Below are 11,145 nucleotides of genomic sequence, written 5' to 3'. Positions count from 1 at the left end.
GATCGCGCTTATTTCGCATGCTAGCAAGGTGATGTTGAAAATCCTGCAAGGTAGGCTGCAGCAGTATGTGGATCGGGAGCTTCCGGACGTGCAAGCTGGGTTTCGCAAGGGCAGAGGAACTAGAGACCAAATTGCCAACCTTCGCTGGATCATGGAAAAAGCAAGAGAGTTCCAGAAACCAATTTACTTCTGCTTTATTGATTATGCGAAAGCGTTTGACTGCGTAGATCACAGCAGATTGTGGCAAGCTCTCCAAGAGATGGGAGTTCCAATTCACCTCATCTGTCTCCTCAGGAACCTTTATGAAGGACAAGAGGCCACAGTCAGAACTGGGCATGGTCTTACTGATTGGTTTCCGATTGAGAAAGGAATGAGGCAAGGCTGCATACTGTCGCCCTGCCTATTTAACCTATATGCAGAGTGCATCATGAGGAAGGCCGGTCTGGACGAGTCTTCAGCTGGAGTGAAGATTGCTGGAAAACGTATCAACAACCTTAGATATGCGGATGATACCACTTTAATGGCAGAAAGTGAAGTGGAACTCAAGAGACTTCTGATGCGCGTACAAGAAGAGAGTGAGAAGTTTGGGCTTAAACTGAACACTAAAAAGACGAAGTTCATGGCGTCTTGCCCTATCAAGTCCTGGATCATCAATGGACAAGAAGTGGAAGCTGTGACAGATTTTCTGTTCTTGGGCGCCAAGATTACCTCGGAAGGAGACTGCAGCCATGAAATTAGGAGACGCCTGCTTCTGGGAAAGAGAGCAATGGTTAGCCTTGACCGCCTAGTAAAGAGCAGAGACATTAGTCTGCCAACCAAGATCCGTACAACCCGTGCTATGGTCTTTCCAGTTGTGATGTATGGATGCGAGAGTTGGACTGTGAAAAAAGCTGACCGCCGAAGAATTGACGCGTTTAATTGTGGTGCTGGCGAATACTCTTAAGAGTTCCTTGGACTGCCAGAAGATCAAATCAGTCGATATTGTCGACCATAAACCCTGACTGCTCATTGGAGGGTCAAATTCTAAAGTTAAAGCTCAGCTACTTTGGTCATCTGATGAGAAGAGAGGAGTCGCTGGAGAAAGATTTGATGTTGGGAAAGGTTGAGGGTCGCCGGAGAAGGGGTAGGCAGCGAACGCGATGGTTAGATGGCATTCTCGAGGCATTGCAGATGAAGCTATGTGATGTTAAGAAGATAGTGAGAGACCGGAAAGCGTGGCGTGACATGGTCCATAGGGTCACGAAGAGTCGGACACGACTGAACGCCTGAACTAATATATATATATATATATATATATATATATATATATATATATATATTGCCGCGAAACCTTCAAAACAGTATTTGTTGTTTTTGAACAGCCGCCGGCATACAGGCTTATCACTCTGATTCTGGACCGCGTATCAGTTCCGTAAACTTTGTTTCTTACTGCTCGATTTCGCGAGTCACAACTTTATCAGTTTTTGTTGTAGCGCAAGACGCACCGAGATCTGTCTCGAAGGTTCCGGCCACTCGGGTGTCTTTCCTTTCCACAATGTTCCAGCCCGTGCTGGTAGCTGTTAGCGACGTTATCTAGATTGTTCTGTGCAGCCTTTAAATTGAGCGTTGCCGAGTGTAACGGGCATTCTTAGTTCGACGATCGACGAGCACGTTTGTTTCTATCGCAGCCGCCGAGTTGCTTAGTTCTTTTGCGGGCGCAAGTCAGCCCAAATAAACAGTTTCTTTAGTGCAATCATCGACCCTTCAATTGTGTCGTCGACCTCGTCACCACTACGTGACATCTGGTGGAGGTGCTGCCTTTGATCCTTCAAGTGAAGACCCAAGCCGTGTTCCTGTCGCCCTGGAAGACCAGCCTACAGGTCACCGAGCCAGCCGCCGACTTCAAGGCCTACAACCCGACCACGTTCTGCTGCCTGACCCCATTCGATCTCGGAAGGCATCGACGCTGACAATGGCCCAGCCTACAGCACCGGTTGTTTTCGTCCAACCCCGTGAGCCCCCCTGCTTCTATGGACTACCGGATGAAGATGCGGGAGATTGGAATGACCTTTTCCACCGTGTGGCAGATTTCAACGGCTGGAATGACGCCGTGAAACTTAGGCAAGTCTACTTTGTTCTTCTAGGATATGCCCGAGTTTGGTTCGAAAATCATGAGCCAACTATGAAGGATTGGGAGACATTCAAGGAAGCGTTTCTGACTGCCTTTTCAAGCATCGTCCGAAAGGAAAAAGCCCAGGCCCTTCTTCAGTCAAGACTGCAACTTCCTAACGAGTCTGTACTGGCGTACGTTGAGGAGATGAAGCGCCTCTTTCGCCGCGCCGACCCTAACATGACTGAAGGTGAGAGAGTCAAACTTTTAATGCGAGGCGTCAAAGATTCGCTTTTTGGAAATCTTGTCCGAAATCCGCCAAAAACAGTGGCGGAATTTGAAACGGAAGCGTCTGCCATCGAGAAGACGTTGTACACCCGGATGCGCCACTACGAGCGTCCACTTCAGCCAGACTACTCAAGCCACTACCCCAGCGCATCTTCAAGTGGACAGAACCTCCGTGACCTCATCCGGGAGATCGTGCGAGAGGAGCTCCGCCGAATGCAGCCATCATCGCAATAACCCCAGGTGGCGACGCTCGCGGACGTCGTCCGTGAAGAAGTCCAGCAGCGCTGGGCGTTCCTGAAGCGACGGCTGCGACTGTTCCTGCACAAGAGGCAACAGCGATGAACTACGCTGGTGGATTACGTCGCCCTCCGCCCCGACGTGATGACTTTCCGAGCCCTCGCCGCTACCGGCCTGTTCCTGAAAACCGCCCCTTGGCTCCCGCCCGCCAAGCCTACCAACGACCAACAAGCCTCAGGAAGTGCGACGCATGGAGGACAGCGAACAACCGGCCATTATGCTTCCACTGCGGTGAGGCCGGCCACATTATGCGGCACTGCCCGTACCGACGAATCGGTCTCCGCGGATTTGCAGTCGACGCTCCACGACCACGCCCAGGTGAACGAAAGCAAGAAATCGACAACTATCTGCGTAGCGGTGAGATTGCGCCAACAAGCCGTCGATTCAGGTCTCCATCGCCGTACAGGGCCCGCTTTGCGTCGCCAGGACGTAACTATGATGGTAGTGTGAGCGGAAGGTCCCCCAGCCCTCGTAGGGAAACTAAAGGCAGCAACCTTTGGAGGTGAGGTTGCTCAACGGCGAAAAGACGAAGATCCTCCGCCGCCGACGACCACTAACGACGACGCAACCATTTCATCACCGCTCCACACGACGACATTGACGACAACACGACCAGAGTGCAAGCAGACACCGCCGCCCAGCGAAGTAACAACCGTATGCCCCGGCCATGACCTGAAGAAACGACGGAGCCGAGATCGGACACCAAGGCCCACTTGCAATGCGAGGACGCGAACAAGTGACCTTGAAGTTGATATCGACGGTCGCAGAGTCACTGCCCTAGTAGACGCCGGAGCTGACTATTCAGTCATTAGTGGACCGTTAGCCTCTCAGCTCAGAAAGGTTACCACCGCTTGGGACGGCCCGCTGATTCGCACCGCAGGTGGCAACCTGATTACTCCATCGGGACGATGCACTGCAAGAATAACCGTAAATGGGCGTACTTACCCCACCAGCTTTGTGGTCTTGCAGCAGCGCTCCCACGACGTGATTTTAGGCATGGACTTCCTAAATGAACATAGGGCTATCATCAACCTGCGATCCAAGCTCATCAAGCTCTCTGCAGACAAAGCCATTCCTGCTACGACGACGTCGATGCAACACATCCCTCTAAACGTCCTCGACGAAGAATTGAACGTCCCGCCCCGATCAAGTATCGCAGTCTGCGTAGGTAACGCCAACATCAAAACCGCTGAAGGCATCATCGAAGGAAATATCCAATTGCTCTTAGAACGAGGTGTCGGCATCGCAAGAGGCATCACGAAATTCCGGAGAGGTCAAGCTCAGGTTCTGGTAACAAACTTCACCGAAGAATACCGGCATCTCAACAAGGGCACGACGATCGCCTTTCTCGACGAATTAGCGGACCTCAAAGATGTATTCTTCCTCCACGACCAAACGCTCGAAGACGCACCGGACCTATTCCGTCAGCCCACATTTGACATCAACCCGGCATTGACCCACAACGGGAAAGACCAGATTCTTAGTCTGCTTCGAAGCTGCGGGGAGTGCTTCTCATCGTCATCAAAGGTACGACAAACACCACTGGCCAAGCACCGCATAATAACGGACGAACACGCCCGACCACTGCGCCAAAGCCCTTATCGTGTGTCGCCGCGAGAACGCCAGGCCATTCGCGATCAAGTTGAGGAAATGCTGCGTGATGACGTAATCCAGCCATCGAACAGCCCCTGGGCTGCACCAGTCGTTTTGGTGAAGAAAGACGGCACACTTCGCTTCTGCGTTGATTACCGCCGCTTGAATAGCATAACGAAGAAGGATGTCTACCCGCTTCCCCGCATCGACGATACTCTCGACCGGCTCTGCAATGCAAGGTACTTTTCATCGATGGACCTAAAAAGCGGATATTGGCAAATTGAGGTCGAAGAAAGAGATCGCGAGAAGACCGCATTCATCACACCGGACGGACTTTTGAGTTCAAGGCGATGCCATTTGGCCTCTGCTCCGCACCAGCCACATTTCAACGAGTAATGGACACAGTCCTGGCAGGCTTGAAGTGGCAAATTTGTTTGGTATATTTGGACGACGTTGTTGTCTTCTCATCAAACTTTGAAGACCACCTAAAACGACTACAGACAGTGCTGGAAGGCATCAAGTCATCGGGACTAACGCTAAAAGCAGAGAAATGTCACTTCGCCTACGAAAAACTCCGTTTCCTAGGTCACATCGTTAGCAAGGACGGTATCCGCCCAGACCCGGAGAAAACAGCTGCAATCGCACAATTCCCACCGCCTGCCGACAAGAAAGCTGTGCGCCGATTCCTTGGGCTGTGCGCTTATTATCGACGATTTGTCAGAAACTTTTCGCGGATCGCCGAACCGTTGACGCAGCTTACAAAGGCTGACGTACCTTTTAAATGGGAAGCGCCGCAAGGAGAAGCCTTCGACGAACTCAAGCGCCACCTGCAATGCCCTCCTGTACTTGGCCACTTTGATGAAAACGCCGAGACCGAAATTCACACCGACGCGAGCAGTGTGGGCCTAGGAGCCGTTCTCGTCCAGAAGAGTGCCGGACAGGAGAAAGTAATCGCCTACGCTAGCAGGTCCCTCACAAAAGCCGAAGTCAATTACTCGACGACCGAGAAGGAGTGCCTCGCAATCATCTGGGCCACTTCTAAGTTTCGTCCATACCTATTGGCCTCGAGATCGAGCAGAGTCGCCACCTTGCGGCTCAGCGGCGAAACCTACTCAGTGTGGATGCGTTTCCGCGTCGCGTGCCGGGCCCGCAGTGATTTACGCGCGCGCATGCGGCGTGTACAGGAGTGTTTTTGTTTGTTTCGTGGTTCCTGTGAGCTTTTGCTTACCTATATGCCTCTTGCAAAATAGATATGAACAGTCTATTACCCCACGCTTCATTAAAAAAAATATATGTACTTGTCCGTATTGAGTATGTCATGCTGGATAAGGACATCATCCGTCGCGGTCTTCGGCGCTTGAGATCCCTTGACACCCGGTGTCTCTGCCGCTGCCGTCAATTAAAGTTAATGCAAACGCTCAGAATCGCATATTCCCGTTTCTGTTTGGAATACCGCAGCTACTAAAACATATGCCACCACAGACTGCTTCATATAGCAGAATGCAGTTTGAACCGACCACTTTACGCCTACTACGCCGTCTGTATGCACGATAGAGTTGTGTGAGTGCATTGTTGTTTTTTTCTTTCTTTTTTTTGCTTTTAAAGCTCTGTCGCGGTGCCTCAATGGTAAGCGCGCTCGACTGCTGATTTCGAGAACGGGGGATTCAATCACAACCGTTTCGAAAGACGCTCCTCTGCTGTGGGACTTGACTGCACAATAAACAATCCCACGTGGTAAATGTGGTGTTATAATGAAAAAAAAAATAAAAACGACACCAAAACTAGCCTCTGCAATCATCCCTGATAGCCGATGCCGCATTCATGCGTTAAACCCGGGCCAATATGCATTTCTTTCTTTTCTTTTCTTTTTTTTGAAGGCTTCTGTGCATCCGTAAAAGTTTTAGTGAGCACATTTTGCTTTAGAGAAATGCTCGAATGCTTGGGAAACATATTCCCTGCACCTAGTTGTTACCCTAAATATTACATAATACACCTAGATTAATGTACTTTACTGGTAGCCTATTATAATCATTACAATTCCTTTTGGCCCAAGTGCTGTCTTTCGAGAACACTCGTCGTTTCTGACAAGGTTAGTAAAACAGCTTCATGCGGGCCTAGATATCAGTGCTTAGTTCGGGAATAAATACATTTTTATAGTCGCATGATAAGATGACCTCCATTTCTTTCGGAATAGTGTTATATCCGGCATCTCATTTGGAAGCAACCCTAATATTTTACTTCGCATAAGATTTAGTCACTGCTAAATAATTAGTGATAAAGAAATTTTCAGCCTGTAAAATTGCTTCCCAGAATGTGACAGTGCCAATGCGCAGTTTATAACGATGTCTTCGCAGCGAGTAATTCATAGCTTGCACTTTAAGGTTACTGAAAATTAATCGCTGATTATTGTAAATTCTGTCAAGTGTGTAAAAGTTCTCTCACACGGTGAAATGTATTCGCATTGCAAAACAAAATACACTACTAATTTACCGTTATATAATTACATCACACACATCAGAAATCCCTTATACTTTCCTCGGTTTCAGGAAATCATTTACAGTTAGTGGCGCATGCAGTAATACGCTATCACATTCTATGACAGTGGCCTCAAAAAGCCTCTCGGCAAATTCAATCCACTCAGCGCTGTACACGTGAACAACCAGCTTTCCTGTGCGGCGAGGTGTCCTGTATAGTGTCGGCGTGATCTCATTTTTGGGGAATACTTATGCGTGGTTGTCTGGGGCCAGAGTTGATGTGCACTCAGTCTAAAGCAACTCGCCATGCAGTGCGCTGCCAATGCCACATTTAACCTGCTTAATCCTCGAGTCAAGTACGATATAATGAACCACGCTTTCTCGATTCAATCTAAAGTACTGCAGGTCAGAGCACAAACCTTGAATCTGCGTGGGCTTGACACTAAATTCGCCGGTCTCACTCGCATGAGACAAGCGCAAACTGTTTAAAAGTCGATTAGAAAAACAAAGCTGTCATTAGGCAGGCCCAAGCATTAGGCTCGTGAGCGCGGTACAGCGCAAAAAACGGGCAAAGTAAATCTAGAAGACTGGTGGTTGCGTGCTTTGTTTTCCTAAAATCCTCTCTTCTTCTGCTGCATTGGCGAAATCCTTGGATATTTGTCTGCGATATTGTAGAAATACTGCAGAAGAAACGTTTTCATCGCCAACAAACCCGCCGTAAACTCGGAAGCAGACCTACGCAGCATGCGTTTCTTCGAGCGCCGCCGGCTGCCGATCCACACTGTCGGAGTGACGGTGGCGCCACCTCTAGGTCGATCTCGCGGCGAATACGGCCGACCATTCAAGGTGGTAAGCGACCATCACGCACTCTGCTGGCTGGCTAATTTGAAAGATCCTTCCGGCCGCCTTGCCAGATGGAGCCTACGACTTCAAGAATTTGACATGACTGTAGTCTATAAGTCGGGCCAGAAGCATTCCGACGCAGACGGCTTATCTCGAGCTCCCGTCGATGTTCCCCCGCAGGGCGATGACGACGACGCCTTTTTGGGACCGGTAAGCGCCAGCAGTTTCGCAGAACAACAGCGATCAAACCCTGAGCTGAAAGCGCTAGCCGATTACTTGGAAGGAAAGACCGCTTCCCCTCCTGGTGTGTTCAGGCGACATTTATCATCCTTCACGTTAAGCAATGGCCTCCTCGTGAAGAACTTCGCACCCAACAAGACCACGCAGCTTCTCGTAGTGCCTAAAACCCTTCGGCAAGAAATTCTGCAGGCGTTGCACGATGAGCCCACAGCAGGCCACCTCGGATTTGCGCGCACGTTGCGTCGAATCTATGAGAAGTATTACTGACCGCGACTGTCTGCCGAAGTTGCCCACTACGTGAAGACGTGTCGTGAGTGCCAACGACGCAAGACGCCGCCGATAAGACCAGCAGGACTACTATACCCGATTCCGCCCCCAATCCTGCCCTTTCAACAAATTGGGATCGATCTCCTCGGCCCCTTTCAATCTTCGTCTGTGGGTAACAAGTGGATCATCGTGGCCACTGACTACCTTACCCGTTACGCCGAAGCAAGAGCACTACCAAATGGTACTGCGGCAGAAGTCGCCAATTTTTTGTCGAACAAATTCTCTTGCGACACGGCGCCCCAGAAGTGCTCATCACGGACAGGGGAACGCCATTTACGGCAGAGTTGACGCAAGCGATCTTGGAATACAGTCACACAAGCCATCGACGAACAACTGCGTACCATCCCTAGACCAATGGCCTTACGGAGCGCCTGAACAATACGATCGCGGACATGATCGCTATGTACGTCGACGCTGAACACAAGACCTGGGACGCCATCTTGCCGTACGTGATCTTTGCTTATAACACGGCAGTCCAGGAGACGACCAGAGCGACCCCGTTTAAGCTTGTGTACGGCAGGGAGCCCACGACGACGCTCGACGCAATGCTGCCGCACGTAACCAGCGAAGACAACCTTGACGTCGCCGCCTAGCTGCAGCGTGCATAGGAAGCCCGACGACTCGCACGGCTGCGTATTAAAGACCAACAGCGCACCGACAGCCGACGATACAATTTACGACGACGCCACGCAGAGTACAATCCAGGAGACCAAGTGTGGGTTTGGACACCAATTCGCCGTCGCGGATTAAGTGAAAAGTTGTTGCGTCGATACTTTGGGCCATACAAAATCCTTCGCCGCGTCGGACCACTGGACTATGAAGTCATTCCCGACGGAACGTCAGCATCACAACGGCGACGCGCACGCCCAGAAATTGTACATGTTGTACGACTGAAGCCATAATACGCGCGTTAAATAATCTGTGGTGTTTAAACTTTGCAGTGTTGATGTTTAAGTTTCTTTGTTTTGGAACATCGAGGCGATGTTTTTTAAAGGGGGAGTAATGCCGCGAAACCTTCAAAACAGTATTTGTTGTTTTTGAACAGCCGCCGACATACAGGCTTATCACTCTGATTCTGGACCGCGTATCAGTTCCGTAAACTTTGTTTGTTACTGCTCGATGTCGCGAGTCACAACTTTATCAGTTTTTGTTGTAGCGCAAGACGCACCGAGATCTGTCTCGAAGGTTCCGGCCACTCGGGTGTCTTTCCACAATGTTCCAGCCCGTGCTGGTAGCTGTTAGCGACGTTATCTAGATTGTTCTGTGCAGCCTTTAAATTGAGCGTTTCCGAGTGTAACGGGCATTCTTTGTTCGACGATCGACGAGCACGTTTGTTTCTATCGCTGCCGCCGAGTTGCTTAGTTCTTTTGCGGGCGCAAGTCAGCCCAAATAAACAGTTTCTTTAGTGCAATCATCGACCCCTTCATTTTTGTCGTCGACCTCGTCACCACTACGTGACAATATATATATATAGCTGGTGAACACTCTCAAGGTTCGTATACAGACAACATAAATACCCAAGAAAGTAGCAGGGGGGACAGCGGCCGATGTAGCTCAGTTGGTAGAGCACCGGACGCGTTATTCGGAGGTCGTGGGTTCGGATCCCACCATCGGCACGTTGTTTTTTCTTCTACTTTGTGTCTAATTATCCTTCCCCTAAACAGATTACATTACTAATTTCTGTGCTTATCCAAGTAAACATTATAAAAAAGACATAAAATTACCATCCCCAACGCTTTCCTTGGCCTCGCCGACTGCTGGCTTCTTTCCTTCATATATATATATATATATATATATATGTACCCGTGGAAACCGGTGGGTACGCGGCGGCACTGGGGATCTAACCCCGTACTGTGCTAGATGCAGCCTCTTTTACTTGGTTGAAAATAGACAAATGACAACTTTCACGGTTCGAGAAGGTTCCTGTCATATGTGTTGCAGCCTCCACTGCCGCATGTTTGAGTAGATGCTCCAGGTTCCGTTTTGTGTGCGCCAAGATCATGAATATGTTCAAGGGGATAAAAATACTGAAGCTGAATGTAGTTCATTTGTTATAAGTTGGCACTTTAAATTTCCAGTGATACAAGCAGCGCCGGAAATGAGATTAGCTGCGACTCGGACTAGTGAGAGAGAACAAATTCTTGCCTTCTTTCCGAGCCTTCTTACTTTCGTGAGCTTTTCTATTGGAACTCATGTATCTTTCAGTTGTGATTTGTTATTTCTAGTGAACTTTTACTTGCGGTTCAATCTACCGTGATTTCCAAATATAACCCATGCTCGATATACAGACCACAGGAGCGCATTCTGGCTCAAAATAAGTTTTATTTCTTTGCTCAGATATTCCGCACACAATGTATACCCAACAGGGGCAAAATGTCGGTTGAAAACAGTGTTTTCAGGTAGTGAGCAAGCAGTATGCAATGAATAGGCCAGCCTTTTATTGCGCAGTTTATTAAAAAACTGCGCAGTTTATTAAGTAGTAATGATTTCACTCACAGAGCTCGTCCAAATAAATTGCCCCGAGTACGAAAGCTGCCGAGGAGTTCAACGTTTTCTTTCGAGCCAGCGCAACCATTCTGATTGTGCCAGTTCTGGCATTACATTTCAATTTATGCGCCAGTGCATTACTGCTTATTTGTACCGTCCGGGTTTTGTCCTTGTGCTCACCAATACGAGCTCGCGAATGCAGCCACTCTTGACTACTGCGTAAGCATATTCGACTGTATATCGGATTCCATTTGACAGCTAATGTTGCTGTTATTTAGCACAGAAACAAGTCGTCAGCGCCTACTCAGGGAATGTTTTTTTCTGTGTTTTAAAGCCAACACCATGCTTCTCGCGACCTACAGAAATAAAATCATGTGTAGTCCGCATAACGCAAAATTTTAGATTTGAATTATGTGCATTACGCGGAATAAATTCGCAAAAATGCAGTGTAGCTTAGTTTTTTTTTCTTTTGCAATCAATCATGTCGGAATAAGTTCTGCCCTCTTT

The 11,145-nt window shown here is 49.0% G+C and overlaps 1 non-coding gene across 1 annotated transcript; it reads left to right on the top strand.

Moving 5' to 3' along the window:
* The first annotated feature begins 9,694 nt into the window (after positions 1-9,694).
* On the top strand, positions 9,695-9,767 carry TRNAT-CGU (transfer RNA threonine (anticodon CGU)). The gene has a single exon. It is a non-coding gene; the product is annotated as a tRNA-Thr (tRNA).
* The last annotated feature ends 1,378 nt before the right edge of the window (positions 9,768-11,145 follow it).

This window comes from Amblyomma maculatum, chromosome 8, assembly GCF_055883805.1.
Source record: "Amblyomma maculatum isolate TAMU_Amacu chromosome 8, ASM5588380v1, whole genome shotgun sequence".
In the NCBI taxonomy this organism is placed as follows: Eukaryota; Metazoa; Arthropoda; class Arachnida; order Ixodida; family Ixodidae; genus Amblyomma; species Amblyomma maculatum.
The sequence above is the reverse complement of the archived record's forward strand: the minus strand, read 5'-3'. Positions and strand labels throughout refer to the sequence as shown.